The sequence below is a fragment of the Balaenoptera physalus genome (genome assembly GCF_965194825.1).
Source record: "Balaenoptera physalus genome assembly, chromosome: 16".
NCBI classification, from domain to species: Eukaryota; Metazoa; Chordata; class Mammalia; order Artiodactyla; family Balaenopteridae; genus Balaenoptera; species Balaenoptera physalus.
In genome coordinates, this window is record NC_138898.1 from 62,697,730 (window position 1) to 62,713,239 (window position 15,510).

At 40.7% G+C, this 15,510-nt stretch overlaps 1 long non-coding RNA gene across 3 annotated transcripts in view; it reads left to right on the forward strand.

Moving 5' to 3' along the window:
• Positions 1-15,510, forward strand: part of LOC309646322 — a 45,379-nt gene that overhangs the window by 17,242 nt on the left and 12,627 nt on the right. For all 3 annotated transcript variants that reach the window (XR_014255286.1, XR_014255287.1, XR_014255288.1), the window contains exon 3: positions 14,652-14,709. This is a non-coding gene — a long non-coding RNA (uncharacterized lncRNA). The remainder of the gene's footprint in view (positions 1-14,651; positions 14,710-15,510) is intronic.

Genomic DNA, 15,510 nt, shown 5'->3' on the forward strand with positions numbered 1-15,510 from the left:
ATTTGGTTGTGCTGGGTCTTAATTGTGGCAGGGAGGCTCCTCAGTTGAGGCTCACCAGCTCCTTAGTTGTGGCATGCAAACTCTTAGTTGCAGCACGCATGTGGGATCCAGTTTCCTGACCAGAGATCAAACCCAGGCCCTCTGCATTGAGATGGTGGAGTCTTAACCACTGCGCACCAAGGAAGTCCCTGTATGATACTTTAATGGTGGACACGTGTCATTATACATTTGTCCAAACCCGTAGAATGTACAATGCCAGGAGTGGACCCTAATGTAAACTAAGGACTTTGGGTGATGATGCTGTGTCAATGTAAGTTCATCAGCTGTAACAAATGTACTACTCTGGGGGGGATGTTGATAATGGGGGAGGCTGTATATGTATATTTGTGGAGGAAGGGTACAGGAAACCTCTGTACCTTCTGCTCAATTTTGCTGTGAACATAAAACTACTCTAAAAAATAAAGTCTAAAAAATATTTTTAAAACTGCTCTAAAAAATATTTAAAAATAAATAAAACTGCTCTAAAAAATATTTTAAAAATATATCTCTAGCTTCACAAGAAAGAGAGGATGGCAGGGGGTGGGGCCCATGTGCATAATGAAAGTTAGAAGGGTATCTAAAGCAATCCAGGCAGGAGATGGCCATGTCTTAAAACCGAGCAGGACCCTGCAGGGCCTTTCCAGGTATAAGCTCCCCCATGTCCCCCGCTTCTTGTTTGTAGAAAAAAGCTTTAGTCTCCTAGGCCATCCCCGAGTTCCAAAGAGCAGACTCAAGCAGTTAATAATTAGAGAAATGAGAAAATGTAGAAACAAAGCAAAAGCAGTCAAGCAAAGAAAGTAATAATAGCCTGAATAGCAATTCAGCCATAAATCATTCACAGGACACTTAGTTCCTCCTCAAGGGCTATAGATAATATCTTGACCTATATCCTTGGGTTGTTTTACAGAAACTAAGACCCCCACCAGTTTGAGGGTGTGGACTACATGCTGACCACAAGCACATAGACCCCAAAATGGTTGAAGCCAGAAAATTGATGATTGAAATTCCTGGAATATCACCCTGTCACCTCATCACCAACCAATCAGAAGACTGTCCATAAGCTGATCATGTACCCAGCAACCCTTACCCCTAATGTTGTCTTTAAAAACACTTGCATGTAAGCCAACAGGGAGTTTGGGTCCTTTGAGCATTAGCTGCCCATTCTCCTTGCGTGGTGCCCTGCAAATAAACACTGTATTCTCCCTTACCAGAATCCAGTGTCACTAGATTGGCTTTGCTGTGCATCAGGCAAGCAAACCAGAGTTTGGTAACAGTCTTGGGCCAGTAAGTTGGTCATGAAGATGGAGAGAAATATTTCCTGGTTAGAGGAAATATTTAGGAGGTAAAATCAATAGGACTGGGTGATGGATTGGATATGGAAGTGAGGGAGAGGGAGGTGTCATAAGCAATTGTTTGCTGGAGCTGATTCAAATTGGTTCACAGAGCTGATTGTTAAATTATCAGAAATTTTGCAACATGGTTAAACATAGTCACTATTAGATATTATAAAATTATAAAAATTACATGTCACATTAAAAAGCAAAGATAATATCAAAATTTATCACTTTCTAGTTGCTTCACTACATTTTATTATTATCTATTCTTTCAAGATTATTTATACCTCTAATGGAAAAACTCAGCTTTTTTCCTTCTTAAGTAGTGAAAAACCCAGTTCGTTCCTACTATATCTGTCTTTACTGTGAGTCTCCTATACTATTCACACAAAACACTTCATTTCTGGTCACCAAATGTATGGAGGTTTTCCCCTACACCACCAAGCAATTCTCAGACACCAGCAGGGTGTCCAAGAATTCAATTCAATTCTGATACTAACTACCTGTAGACAGCAGCAGATTCCACAGGTTAAGGGCTCAATCCTATAAGACTGCTCCCACCCAGGCTTCAGACGCCAGTCACAAGCCCAGGTTATCACCTGCTCTTCTGACCAACCAGCTATAGATTGGGGGCTCCAATGACCCCCTCCTTGGGTTCAATTAATTTTCTAGAGCAGCTCACAGAACTCAGAGAAACATTTTACTTACTTAGATCATTGGTTTATTATAAAAGGTATAACACAGGAACAGCCAGATGGAAAAGATGCATAGAGCAAGTTACAGGGAAAGGGTTCAGAACTTCCATGCTGTCTCCAGGAGCACCACTGTCCCCAGATTTCCACGTGTTCATCAACCCAGAAGTTCCCTGAATCCTGTATTTTTGGGATTTATGGAGGCATCATCATGTAAGCATGATCAATCATTAACTCCATTTTCAGCCCTTCTCCCTCTCAAGTGAATGCAGTGTGGAGCTGAAAATTCCAAGCTTCTAATCATAAGTTGGTCTTTCTGGTGTCCAGACCCCATCCAGGAGCCACCCAGGAGCCCACCCAGAGTTGCCTCACTAGAACAAAAGACACTCCTATCACCCAGGAAATTACAAGGGGTTTCAGGAGCTCTGTGTCAGTATCAGAGGTCAAAGATCAATATTAGAACAGGAGATGCTCCTACTGCTCTTATCACTTAGGAAATTACAAGAATTTTAGGAGCTCTGTGCCAGGAACCAGTGATAGAGACCAATGTATATTTTCTATTATCTCACAAAACCTATAGTGTCTACGTTGTGGAAATACTATAAAATGGACCTCTATTACACATTTCTTCCCAACTCCACGTTGCATGACAGCATGTAGGTAGCTTGAAATTGGCTGTGGTAAAATATTTACACCACAGAAACTGGCAGATGATACAAACCAAGGCTTTATTTTCCCTAACACACCACTGGTCGTAGGTTTGCCACAAGAAGAAACTTGGCAAATAGGGTTTCTCATCAAGCAGAAGATCATTTTAAGGGTCTATGTATGAGAAACACATGATTACTATTATGAATTATGATCATTCTACCACCAAACATTTACCAAGCTCTTGCCATGTGCCAATGGTGTGTTCATTGCTCAACACAGAGGTTCTGTTTTAATCCTCACCAGCAATCCTATGAGATTGGTACTCTCAATATCCCCACTTCACAGATGAGAAAACAGAGGTTCATATAGGTTAGGTGACTTGACAAAGGCAACACAGGGAGTAAGCAGCAAAGCCAGGATTGGAGTCCAAGTCTGTCTGTCTGAATTCTCTGTTCTTTCTCTTCTTAAGAGTATTAGAACCACCAAGGCTTACTTGATCCTGAGACACCTTGAAAACTGATGACAAATCAGAGACAAGGTGAATTCTTGGGTCTTCTACTCCCTCTCTTCATCTCTCCCCACTCTGTGTCTTTCCTTCTCTTCACTCCCCTCTCCCCAATGCTTCCCTCTCTCCCCCCATCTCTATCTCTCCACCTTATAAAATAGCTTACAATTTCCTCATGGAGTAACAAAGAAATAAAAGCAACTATCCTTCTTTCATTCAATTAATAATGAACATTACAGCTCTAATTATCAATGCAAATAACACTGAGAACAACTAAACATCACAGAGGGTCAAGTTTACTTCTGGTGAAAAATTGACAAAAGAATCTAATTTTTCTCCACAAAATGTGTATCTTTGCTAAATTTATCCCAGGAAAATAGGACTTGGCAGAAATAATGGTGGCAAAATGGAATCAATAGTAAGTTATAATCAAGATATGCAATATGGGGAAAATAGTACATTAAATAAAATTTGTTGCAAAATTTAAGTGGAAAACAATTGATTCCCGTGCCACTAATTTTATCAAAATTATAAAAAGAAAAGTTTCAGGGAAAATTAGAAGAGTTTAATTGACTCATGAAGATAATTGGTCATGGAATTAAACTGGCTCAATAGGGTTCACTTTGGATAATGCATTCTCATTCACAATTCATCCGTGTTGATAGAATTCTGATCCAAACATTTTTATTCAAACATCTGCATCAAATTGGTATGTGAGAGACAGTAAAAACATTTTCAAGCCCCTGAGGCCAGCTCTACCCTCAACCATCCTTACTTTTTCTCAGTCTTTTTCATCCCAAAGTGTCCTGACTAACCCAGAACTTAATGAGGACCTTGGAGTTCCCTGTAAAGGGATGTTTCCAAGGTCATACACTAGGTAGGAAGGTCAGACCACCCCAGAGTCTTGGAAATCAACTCTGAACCAGTGGACTTTTGAAAGTTGAAGACTGCATAAATGTTCTGCCCTTATATATGTAGTACCTGATAGACAGTAGCTATTCAAAAATATTTATTGAATGGATGGATGGTTGGATAGATGGATGGATGGATGAATGGATAAATGAATAAATGGATTTACTGGGAAAAACAAGTCCTTATATATCCAATTTTTATCTTCTATCCTTGGCTTACAGTATAGTTATAGGGATCAAGTATGAAGGTTCTTAGATCATCCAATCTAGTCAATAATATAGAACTTCTGAAGATACTATGTTAGCTGGGATGTCTAGGCTGCTGACCCTCCAAACACCAAGAGAAATTAAGAGAACATTTATTACTCACATAAAGGACTCCTGGGGAGAGTAGGGTGGGCACAGACAGGTCTAGACTGGCTAGAGGGAGGCAGGGAGAGTGGGTGGAGCTTTATAGTGGCTAAGGGGTGAGGCTAGAGATTTGTGACCTTTGAATTTCCCACCAGCACAGAGAAGGAAGAACATGTGGGCTTTCTTATCTGCCTGCCCTGACGTGGGGCCAAAGGGGAAAGGGAAGATGAGGTCAAAAGAGATCAGCAATCAAACATCAAAAACTGCAGTCGGACTCCACACAGGCTCTCTTAAGGATGAAATGAGAGAACGCAGGTAGCTTTGATTTTTTTTTTTTACGAAAAATGTTTTGATTTCATTTTTTTTTGTTGTTAAATTAATTTATTTATTTTTGGCTGTGTTGGGTCTTCGTTTCTGTGCGAGGGCTTTCTCTAGTTGTGGCGAGCAGGGGCCACTCTTCATTGTGGTGTGCGGGCCTCTCACTATCGCGGCCTCTCTTGTTGCGGAGCACAGGCTCCAGACGCCCAGGCTCAGTCTTTGTGGTTCACGGGCCCAGTTGCTCCGCGGCAGGTGGGATCTTCCCAAACCAGGGCTCGAACCCATGTCCCCTGCATTGGCAGGCGGATTCTCAACCGCTGCACCACCAGGGAAGCCCTTGATTTCATATTTGTGTGTGACTTCATCATCATCAACAATGTGATACAACAAGGGTCACCAAACATTTTTCTGTAAAGATGGTAAATAAGTATTTTAGGCTTTGCAAGCCATGCAGTCTCTGTCACAACTACTCAGCTCTGCTCTTGTGACCCCAAACCTCCAAATATAATATGCCTACAAAATGGGCATGGCTATGTCCTTTGAAACCTCATTCATGGACACAGAAATTTGAATGTCATATAATTTTCACATGCCATGAAATATCCTTCTTCTTCTTTTCAAACCATGCCCCCTCCCAAAAAAGTAAAACCATTCTTGGTTCATAGGCCATACAAAAACAGGTGGCAGGTCAGATCTGGCCCACAGGCCATAGTATATCAACCTCTGTGATCAGTTATCGGTATATTATTGTTTAAAAATATTCTCTCCTGTGGCAGTGAGGGTTTGAGGAGGCTGCTCGCGGGGGTGAGGCGTCTAGGGCGAGGTAACACAGACCCTGGGGCCAGATTTGCTGGATTTGTACCCCAGCCCCAACATTTAAGCGCTCTGTGGGTTTGGGCAACTCAGGTAGCATGAATCTCAACAACACAGGGAGAAAGCTTCACTAAAAACTCACTGCAGAGCGGGCGGGGGAAGCCAGATTCCATGACGGCAGCAGCAGGGTTCGTGGCACAAATCACGGCTTGCAGGCTGCCCCAGGCGGTCTCATCTTCCTGCAGCTTGTAGACCCTCAGGCTTAGGAGCTGTTTCAAGAACACAACCTTGAGAGAGTAAGGTGTTCTTGAGACCATCTGTATAGAATCCATGACTGAACCCAGTGAAGACCTCTATATAAACATTTAAGATTCTGGCAGCACATGAGGAGACCTACTCTTTCAGCCACTGGCTGCTGCAGACAGCCTCGTACACAAAGTGCTACTAAGTCAACCTGTACTAGCTATTGTAGACCCTCATAATCTGACTTCATAATGGAAACCACCACATTCACTGCCATGCAGCTGACAGGGCCATGGTGTTCCGGCCTGGTGTCAGGCCTGAGCCTCTGAGGTGGGAGAGCCAAGTCCAGGACACTGGACCACCAGAGACCTCCCGGCCCCACGTAATATCAATCGGCGCGAGCTCTCCCAGAGTTCTCCATCTCAACACTAAGACCCAGCTCCACTCAATGACCAGAAAGCTCCAGCACAGGACACCCCATGCCAACTACTAGCAAGACAGGAACACAACCCCACCCACTAGCAGAGAGGCTGCCTAAAATCATAATAAATTCACAGACACCCCAACACACCACCAGATGCGGTCCTACTCACCAGAAAGACAAGATCCAGCTTCATCCATCAGAACACAGGCACCAGTCCCCTCCACCAGGAAGCTTACACAACCCACTGCACCAACCTTACCCACTGGGGGCAGACACCTAAAACAACAGGAACTACGAACCTGCAGCCTGCAAAAAGGAGACCCCAAACACAGTAAGTTAAGCAAAATGAGAAGATAGAGAAATACACAGCAGATGATGGAGCAAGGTAAAAACCCACCAGACCAAACAAATGAAGAGGAAATAGGCAGTCTACCGGAAAAAGAATTCAGAGTAATGACAGTAAAGATGATCCAAAATCTTGGAAATAGAATGGAGAAAATACAAGAAACGTTTAACAAGGACCTAGAAGAACTAAAGAGCAAACAAACAATGATGAACAACACAATAAATGAAATTTAAAATTCTCTACAAGGAATCAATAGCAGAATAACTGAGGCAGAAGAATAGATAAGTGACCTGAAAGATAAAATAGTGGAAATAACTACCACAGAGCAGAATAAAGAAAAAAGAATGAAAAGAATTGAGGACAGTCTCAGAGACCTCTGGAACAACATTAAACACACCAACAGTTGAATTAAAGGGGTCCCAGAAGAAGAAGAGAAAAAGAGAGGGACTGAGAAAATATTTGAAGAGATTATAGTTGAAAACTTCCCAGTATGGGAAAGGAAATAGTCAATCAACTCCAGGAAGCACAGGGAGTCCCATACAGGATAAATCCAAGGAGAAACACGCCAAGACACATATTAATCAAACTATCAAAAATTAAATACAAAGAAAAAATATTAAAAGCAGCAAGGGAAAAGCAACAAATAACATACAAGGGAATCCCCATAAGGTTAACAGCTGACCTTTCAGCAGAACCTCTGAAAGCCAGAAGGGAGTGGCAGGACATATTTAAAGTGATGAAAGAGAAAAAACTACAACCAGGATTACTCTACCCAGCAAGGATCTTATTCAGATTCGACGGAGAAATTAAAACCTTTACAGATGAGCAAAAGCTAAGAGAATTCAGCACCACCAAACCAGCTTTATAACAAATGCTAAAGGAACTTCTCTAGGCAGGAAACACAAGAGCAGGAAAACACCTACAATAACAAACCCAAAACAATTAAGAAAATGGCAATAGGAACACCCATATGGATAACTACCTTAAATGTAAATGGATTAAATGCTCCAACCAAAAGACATAGACTGGCTGAATGGATATAAAAACAAGACCCATACATATGCTGTCTACAAGAGACCCACTTCAGACCTAGGGACACACACAGACTGAAAGTGAGGGGATAGAAAAAGATATTCCATGCAAATGGAAATCAAAAGAAAGCTGGAGTAGCAATTCTCATATAAGACAAAATAGACTTTAAAATAAAGACTATTACAAAAGACAAAGAAGGACACTACATAAGGATCAAGGGATCAATCCAAGAAGAAGATATAACAATTGTAAATATTTATGCACCCAGCATAGGAGCACCTCAATACATAAGGCAAATGCTAAAAGCCATAAAAGCGGAAATGGACAGTAACACAATAATAGTAGGGGACTTTAACACCCCACTCTCACCAATGGACAGATCAACCAAAATGAAAATAAATAAGGAAACACAAGCTTTAAATGATACATTAAAGAAGATGGACTTAACTGATATTTATAGGACATTCCATCCAAAAACAACAGAATACATTTTCTTCTCAAGTGCTCATGGAACATTCTCCAGGAAAGATCATATCTTGGGTCACAAATCAAGCCTTGGAAAATTTAAGAAAATTGAAATCGTATCAAGTATCTTTTCTGACCGCAATGCTATGAGACAAGATATCAATCGCAGGAAAAAAACTGTAAAAAATACAAACCCATGGAGGCTTAACAATACACTACTAAATAACCAAGAGATCACTGAAGAAATCAAAGAGGAAATCAAAAAATACCTAGAAACAAATGACAATGAAAACACGACGGCCCAAAACCTATGAGATGCAGCAAAAGCAGTTCTAAGAGAGAAGTTTATAGCAATACAATCCTACCTCAAGAAACGAGAAAAATCTCAAATAAACAACCTAACCTTACACCTAAAGCAATTAGAGAAAGAAGAACAATTAAAAAAACCCCTAATTTAGCAGAAGGAAAGACATAATAAAGATCAGATCAGAAATAAATGAAAAAGAAATGAAGGAAACAATAGCAAAGATCAATAAAACTAAAAGCTGGTTCTTGGAGAAGATAAACAAAATTGATAAACCATTAGCCAGACTCATCAAGAAAAAAAGGGAGAAGACTCAAATCAACAGAATTAGAGACGAAAAAGGAGAAGTAACAACTGACACTGCAGAAATACGAAGGATCATGAGAGATTACCACAAGTAACTATACACCAATAAAATGGACAAACTGGAAGAAATGGACAAATTCCTAGAAAAGCACAACCTTCTGAGACTGAACCAGGAAGAAATAGAAAATATAAACAGACCAATCACAAGCACTGAAATTGAAACGGATTAAAAATCTTCCAACAAACAAAAGCCCAGGACCAGATGGATTCACAGGCAAATTCTATCAAACATTTAGAAAAAAATTAACACCTATCCTTCTCAAACTCTTCCAAAACATAGCAGAGTGAGGAACACTCCCAAACTCATTCCATGAGGCCACCATCACCCTGATACCAAAACCAAACAAAGATGTTACAGAAAAAGAAAACTACAGGCCAATATCCCTGATTAACATAGATGCAAAAATCCTCAACAAAATACTAGCAAACAGAATCCAGCAGCACAATAAAAGGATCGTACACCATGATCAAGTGGGGTTTATCCCAGGAATGCAAGGAATCTTCAATATACACAAATCACTCAATGTGATACACCATATTAACAAACTGAATGATAAAAACCATATGATAATCTCAATAGATGCAGAAAAAGCTTTTGACAAAATTCACACCCATTTATGATAAAAACTCTTTAGAAAGTAGGCATAGAGGGAACCTACCTCAACATAATAAAGGCCATATATGACAAACCCACAGCCAATATCATTCTCAATGGTGAAAAACTGAAATCATTTCCACTAAGATCAGGAATAAGACAAGACTGCCCACTCTCACCACTATTATTCAACATAGTTTTGGAAGTTTTAGCCACAGCAATCAGAGACGAAAAAGAAATAAAAGGAACGCAAACCAGGAAAGAAGAAGTAAAACTGTCACTGTTTGCAGATGACATGATACTATACATAGAGAATCCTAAAGATGCTACCAGAAAACTACTGGAGCTAATCAATGAAGTTGGTAAAGTAGCAGGATACAAAATTAATGCACAGAAATCTCTTGCATTCCTATACACTAATGATGAAAATTCTGAAAGAGAAATTAAGGAAACACTCCCATTTACCATTGCAACAAAAAGAATAAAATACCTAAGAATAAACCTACTCAAGGAGACAAAAGACCTGTATGCAGAAAACTATAAGACACTGATGAAAGAAATTAAAGACAATACAAACAGATGGAGAGATATACCATGTTCTTGGATGGGAAGAATCAACATTGTGAAAATGACTATACTGCCCAAAGCAATCTACAGATTCAGTGCAATCCCTATCAAACTACCAATGGTATTTTTCACAGAACTAGAACAAAAAATTTCACAATTTGTATGGAAACACAAAAGACTCCGAATAGCCAAAGCAATCTTGAGAAAGAAAAACGGAGCTGGAGGAATCAGGCTCCCTGACTTCAGACTATACTACAAAGCTACAGTAATCAAGACAGTATGGTACTGGCACAGAAACAGAAAAAAAATCAATGGAACAGGATAGAAAGCCCATAAACAACTGCACATATGGTCACCTTATAAACACATGCACATATGGTCACCTTATCTTTGATAAAGGAGGCAAGAATATACAATAGAGAAAAGACAGCTTCTTCAATAAGTGGTGCTGGGAAAACTGGACAGCTACATGTAAAAGAATGAAATTAGAACACTCCCTAACACCATACACAAAAATAAACTCAAAATGGATCAAAGACCTAAACGTAAGGCCAGACGCTATAAAACTCTTAGAGGAAAACCTAGGCAGAACACTCTATGACATAAATCACATCAAGATCCTTTTTGACCCACCTGCTAGAGTAATGGAAATAAAAACAAAAACAAATGGGGGGGGCTTCCCTGGTGGCGCAGTGGTTGAGAATCTGCCTGCCAATGCAGGGGACATGGGTTCGAGCCCTGGTCTGGGAAAATCCCACATGCCGCGGAGCAACTGGGCCTGTGAGCCACAACTACTGAGCCTGAGCGTCTGGAGCCTCTGCTCTGCAACAAGAGAGGCCGCGATAGTGAGAGGCCCGCGCACCGCGATGAAGAGTGGCCCCCACTCGCCGCAACTGGAGAAAGCCCTCACACGGAAACGAAGACCAAACACAGCCAAAAATAAAAATAATAAATAAATAATAAATTAAAAATTAAAAAAAAAACAACAAAAAACAAATGGGACCTAATGAAACTTAAAAGCTTTTGCATAGCAAAGGAAACCATAAACAAGACGAAAAGACAACCCTCAGAATGGGAGAAAACATTTGCAAATGCAGCAACTGACAAAGAATTAATCTCTAAAATATACAGGCAGCTCATGCTGCTCAATATCAAAAAAACAAACAACCAATCGAAAATTGGGCAGAAGACCTAAATAGACATTTCTCCAAAGAAGATATACAGATTGCCAACAAACACATGAAAGGATGCTCAACATCACTAATCATTAGAGAAATGCAAATCAGAACTACAATGAGGTGTCACCTCACACTGGTCAGAATGGTCATCATCAAAAAATCTACAAACAATAAATGCTGGAGAGGGTGTGGAGAAAAGGGAACCCTCTTGCACTGTCAGTGGGAATGTAAATTGGTACAGGCACTATGGAGAACAGTATGGAGGTTCCTTAAAAAACTACAAATAGAACTACCATATGACCCAGCAATCCCACTACTGGGCATATACCCTGAGAAAACCATAATTCAAGAAGAGACATGTACCACAATGTTCATTGCAGCACTATTTACAATAGCCAGGACATGGAAGCAACCTAAGTGTCCACCAACAGATGAATGGATAGAGAAGATGTGGCACATATATACAATGGAATATTACTCAGCCATAAAAAGAAACGAAACTGAGTTATTTGTAGTGAGGTGGATGGACCTAGAGTCTGTCATACAGAGTGAAGTAGGTCAGAAAGAGAAAAACAAATACCGTATGCTATCACATATATATGGAATCTAAAAGAAAAAAAAAAAGATTCTTATGAACCTAGGGGCAGGACAGGAATAAAGACGTAGACGTAGAGAATGGACTTGAGGACACGGGGAGGGGGAAGCGTAAGCTGAGATGAAGTGAGAGAGTGGCATGGACATATATACACTACCAAATATCAAATAGATAGCTAGTGGGAAGTAGCTGCATAGCACAGGGAGATCAGCTCAGTGCTTTGTGACCACCTAGAGGGGTGGGATAGGGAGGGTGGGAGGGAGATGCAAGAGGGAGGGTATATGGGGATATATGTATACGCATAGCTGATTCATTTTGTTAGACAGCAGCAACTAACACAACAATGTAAAGCAATTATACTCCAATAAAGATGTTTAACATTTTTTTTAATTTTAAATATTCAAATTAAAAAAATAAATAAATAAGTAAGTAAAATAAAATATTCTCTCCCTCTCCACCATTCCCATTGGTGGAGTATATTTCCCAGTTCCACTGATGCTTGGCTAAATGACTTGCTTTGGCTTATGAGATGTCAGTAAATACGATCAATGTACACAAAAGTGTGATATTGTGATTTCTAATAAGAAATATATATTGTGGTCATCATCCTCATTTCTGGCACAGAGCTCCTAAAACCCTTGCAATTTCCTAAGCTATAAAAGCCATAAAACTGTCTTTTGTTATTCATAACAAGCCCTTTCCAACCTCACCTGACTTTTTTTTAATGAGATAACTTTTAGAAAGCCCCTAAGGATGAGGGCTGGTTGCCAGGGGGACCAACCTGGATTAGAAAGTTAGAACTTTCAGTCCCACACCCCCCTCCCCACACATGGGGAAGGGAGAAGAGTGGGAGGTTGAATCAATCACCAATGGCCAATGATTTAATCAATCATGCTTATGTAATTAATCCCCAAATTGTGGGGTTTGCAGAGCTTCTGGATTGGTGCATACATAGTGATGTAGCATGGACATTCAGTCAAAATAGGCAGTTGGTGAGCACAGGTAACAACCTGGACTTGTGATCGAGTTTTTTGGGGTGGGGGGGGTGAATCTTGTGGGTCTGAACCCTTAACCTGTGGGATCTGATGCTATTTCCAGATAAATAATGTCAGAATTGAGTTAAATTGTAGGACATCCAGTCAGAGCCTGCTAAGAAATGGGGACTTGCTTGGTGATGTTGAAAAAACACGTCAGAAAATATTTCAAAGGCAGTTGCACCATTGGGCTCACCCTCTTGCAGTTCTGCCAACACCTGAGAGGGCTTCTCATGAGTAGCTGTTGCCACTTCTGCCTGGGCCCCAGAATGAACACACATGAAGCAGACCTGAGACCAAGTCTCAGCTAGGAGCCAGGCCCAGCTAGACCAGCCCTGCAGCCTGAAGCAGAGCCACCCAGTCAAGTTCACCAACCCCCAGCCAAACCTTCAGATGCCTGAGAGATAAATGCTTACCACTGAATGCCACTGAGACTTTGTAGCTGTTTGTTACTCGGCAATTGCTGACTGACACAAAAAACATCATTATTTTTTAATAGTATCTCTGCTGTGCCTTGATTATTATCAGGCACCGCATAGATTGCTTAATCTTATTTAATCCTCATTTTAGGGGATAAGTAGTATTATTTCTCCCTTTTATAAATCAGGAAACTGAGGCTCAGAAGTTCCCAAGAGGCTTGAAGAACTAGGAAATAAACCCAAGTTTATCTGACTCCAAAGCTACTGCCCTTTCCATTATGGTTTCAACTAAGAGTAGTGCCACTTACTTGCTAACTAACACAACCTCTCCGTGCCCCAACTTTTGCATCTGAAAAACCCAGGTAACTAATACAAACTTCATAGGGTTCCTTTGGTGACTAAATGAGAAAATGGCTATAAGCCATTAATTTCAATACCTGGCACATAGTAAGTGAGAAATGGAGTAGCTATTATGTTGTTAATAATTAGTAAATTATTAAATATCAATAATATTAATTAATTGATATTAATTAAGCATTAATATACTATTATTATTAATAGTAATAGTATTGTCTACAAGTGTTGTCTACACTGCTTCCTTTTACTGCAGTACCGTTCCTCCACATTCTTGAATGGAATAACTCATTACTTGACCTATAAATTTCAATTCCTCTGAGTTCTCCTGGCTTTCTGGACTGCCCACCTCACAACTCTCACAGCTCTCTTGTACTTGTGCAAGATTCTTTCTGACACCAACCAACTCTCTGGCACCAAATAGGTGTCCAACAATTCAAATCAATTCTGACACTATTTGGAATTAGTGTCAGATCCCACAAGTTAAAGGGGCTCAATCCCACAAGACTGCTCCCCTTGCAGATGTTGCAGATGACAGTCACAAATCCTGGGCCACCTGTACTTCTGACCAATTGCCTATAAATCAGAGGTTCCCATGACCCGTCCTCAGGTTTGATAATTTGCTAGAATGACTCACAGAATTTTACTTATGTTTATGGGTTTATTATAAAGGATACAACTTAGGAACAGCAAAATGGAAGAAATGCTTAGGGGAACATGTGAGAGAGGGGAGCACAGAGCTTCCAGGACCCCTCTGGGCATGTCACCCTCTCAGCACCTTGATGTGTTCATCAACCCAGAAGCTTCCACAATCTCCAGTTTGACTCCCCTCCCTGGAGGTCTGTAGTTGAGGCTGAAAGTTCCAACCTTCTAATCACTTGGTCTTTCTGGTGACCAGCCCCATCCTCAGACTGTCTGGGGCCCCAACCTAAGTCACCTCATTAGCATAAACTCAGGTGTGTTGGTGAGGAGTTCATTATGTATAACAAAAGACACTCCTGTCACTCAGGAAATTCCAAGGGTTTTAGGAGCTGGTGGGGTGGGGGGCAACGACAAAAAACAAATACTTTTCTTATTATACCACAACTTGTCTATTTGTTCTCTTTCCCCCTTAGATTTGGAATGCCCAAGCGATAGGTCTAGTCACTTCGAATTCCTACTGATTGGCACATGGTAAGAGTCAATACACAATGGCTGGTTTTATTAATCTTGTCATTATGGTTGTTGTTTTGTTATAGTGTAACATCTACGTCATAGAGTCACCTAGCTCATTCAGTGACATGAGCTGTGTAAAGTCATTGAGTGGATGATTTAACGAATATTTTTCAGTATCCCCTCCCCCTAAGTCCAGAGAAGGCTACTGTCTTGTCCAGGGCAACTTAACTCTTTAGAATAGAACTTAAGTTTCCTGTTTCTGGAGTGTTCTTTCCATCCCATCCTCAAAGATACACCAAGAGCCCTTTAGCATAATTGTAACTGAGCAGGAACCTGTGGGGCCTTCCTGGGACAGACCCTTCTGAAACAGGAGGGAAGGGGACAGGGCACAACTTTAGAAGAATAACATAGCCATAGAACACGACAAAAACTGGTTAGAACCAACTAGGTCCAAGATGGTGGAAGATTTGACTTCCAGTAGACCTTGAGCCTCATTATATGCTCGTTGTAATACTTTAGCATATGCTAAATGTCACACCCACCAGCGCCATGACACTTCTGAGACCGACCATCAAAGATCAAAAAGTGGGCGGTGGCCCAATTCCTGGGACCCATCCCCAAAATAGTTGGAATAATCCTCCCACTCATTAGCATATGAAATTACCCAGCCCATAAAAACTAACCACCCCATATTTTGGGGCCTCTCACCTCCTGAGATGGCCCACACTCTGTCTGTGGAGCGTGTTTCTCTCTAAATAAATCCACTTCTTACCCATCACTTTGTCTCTCACTGAATTTTTTCTGCCATGAGACATCAAG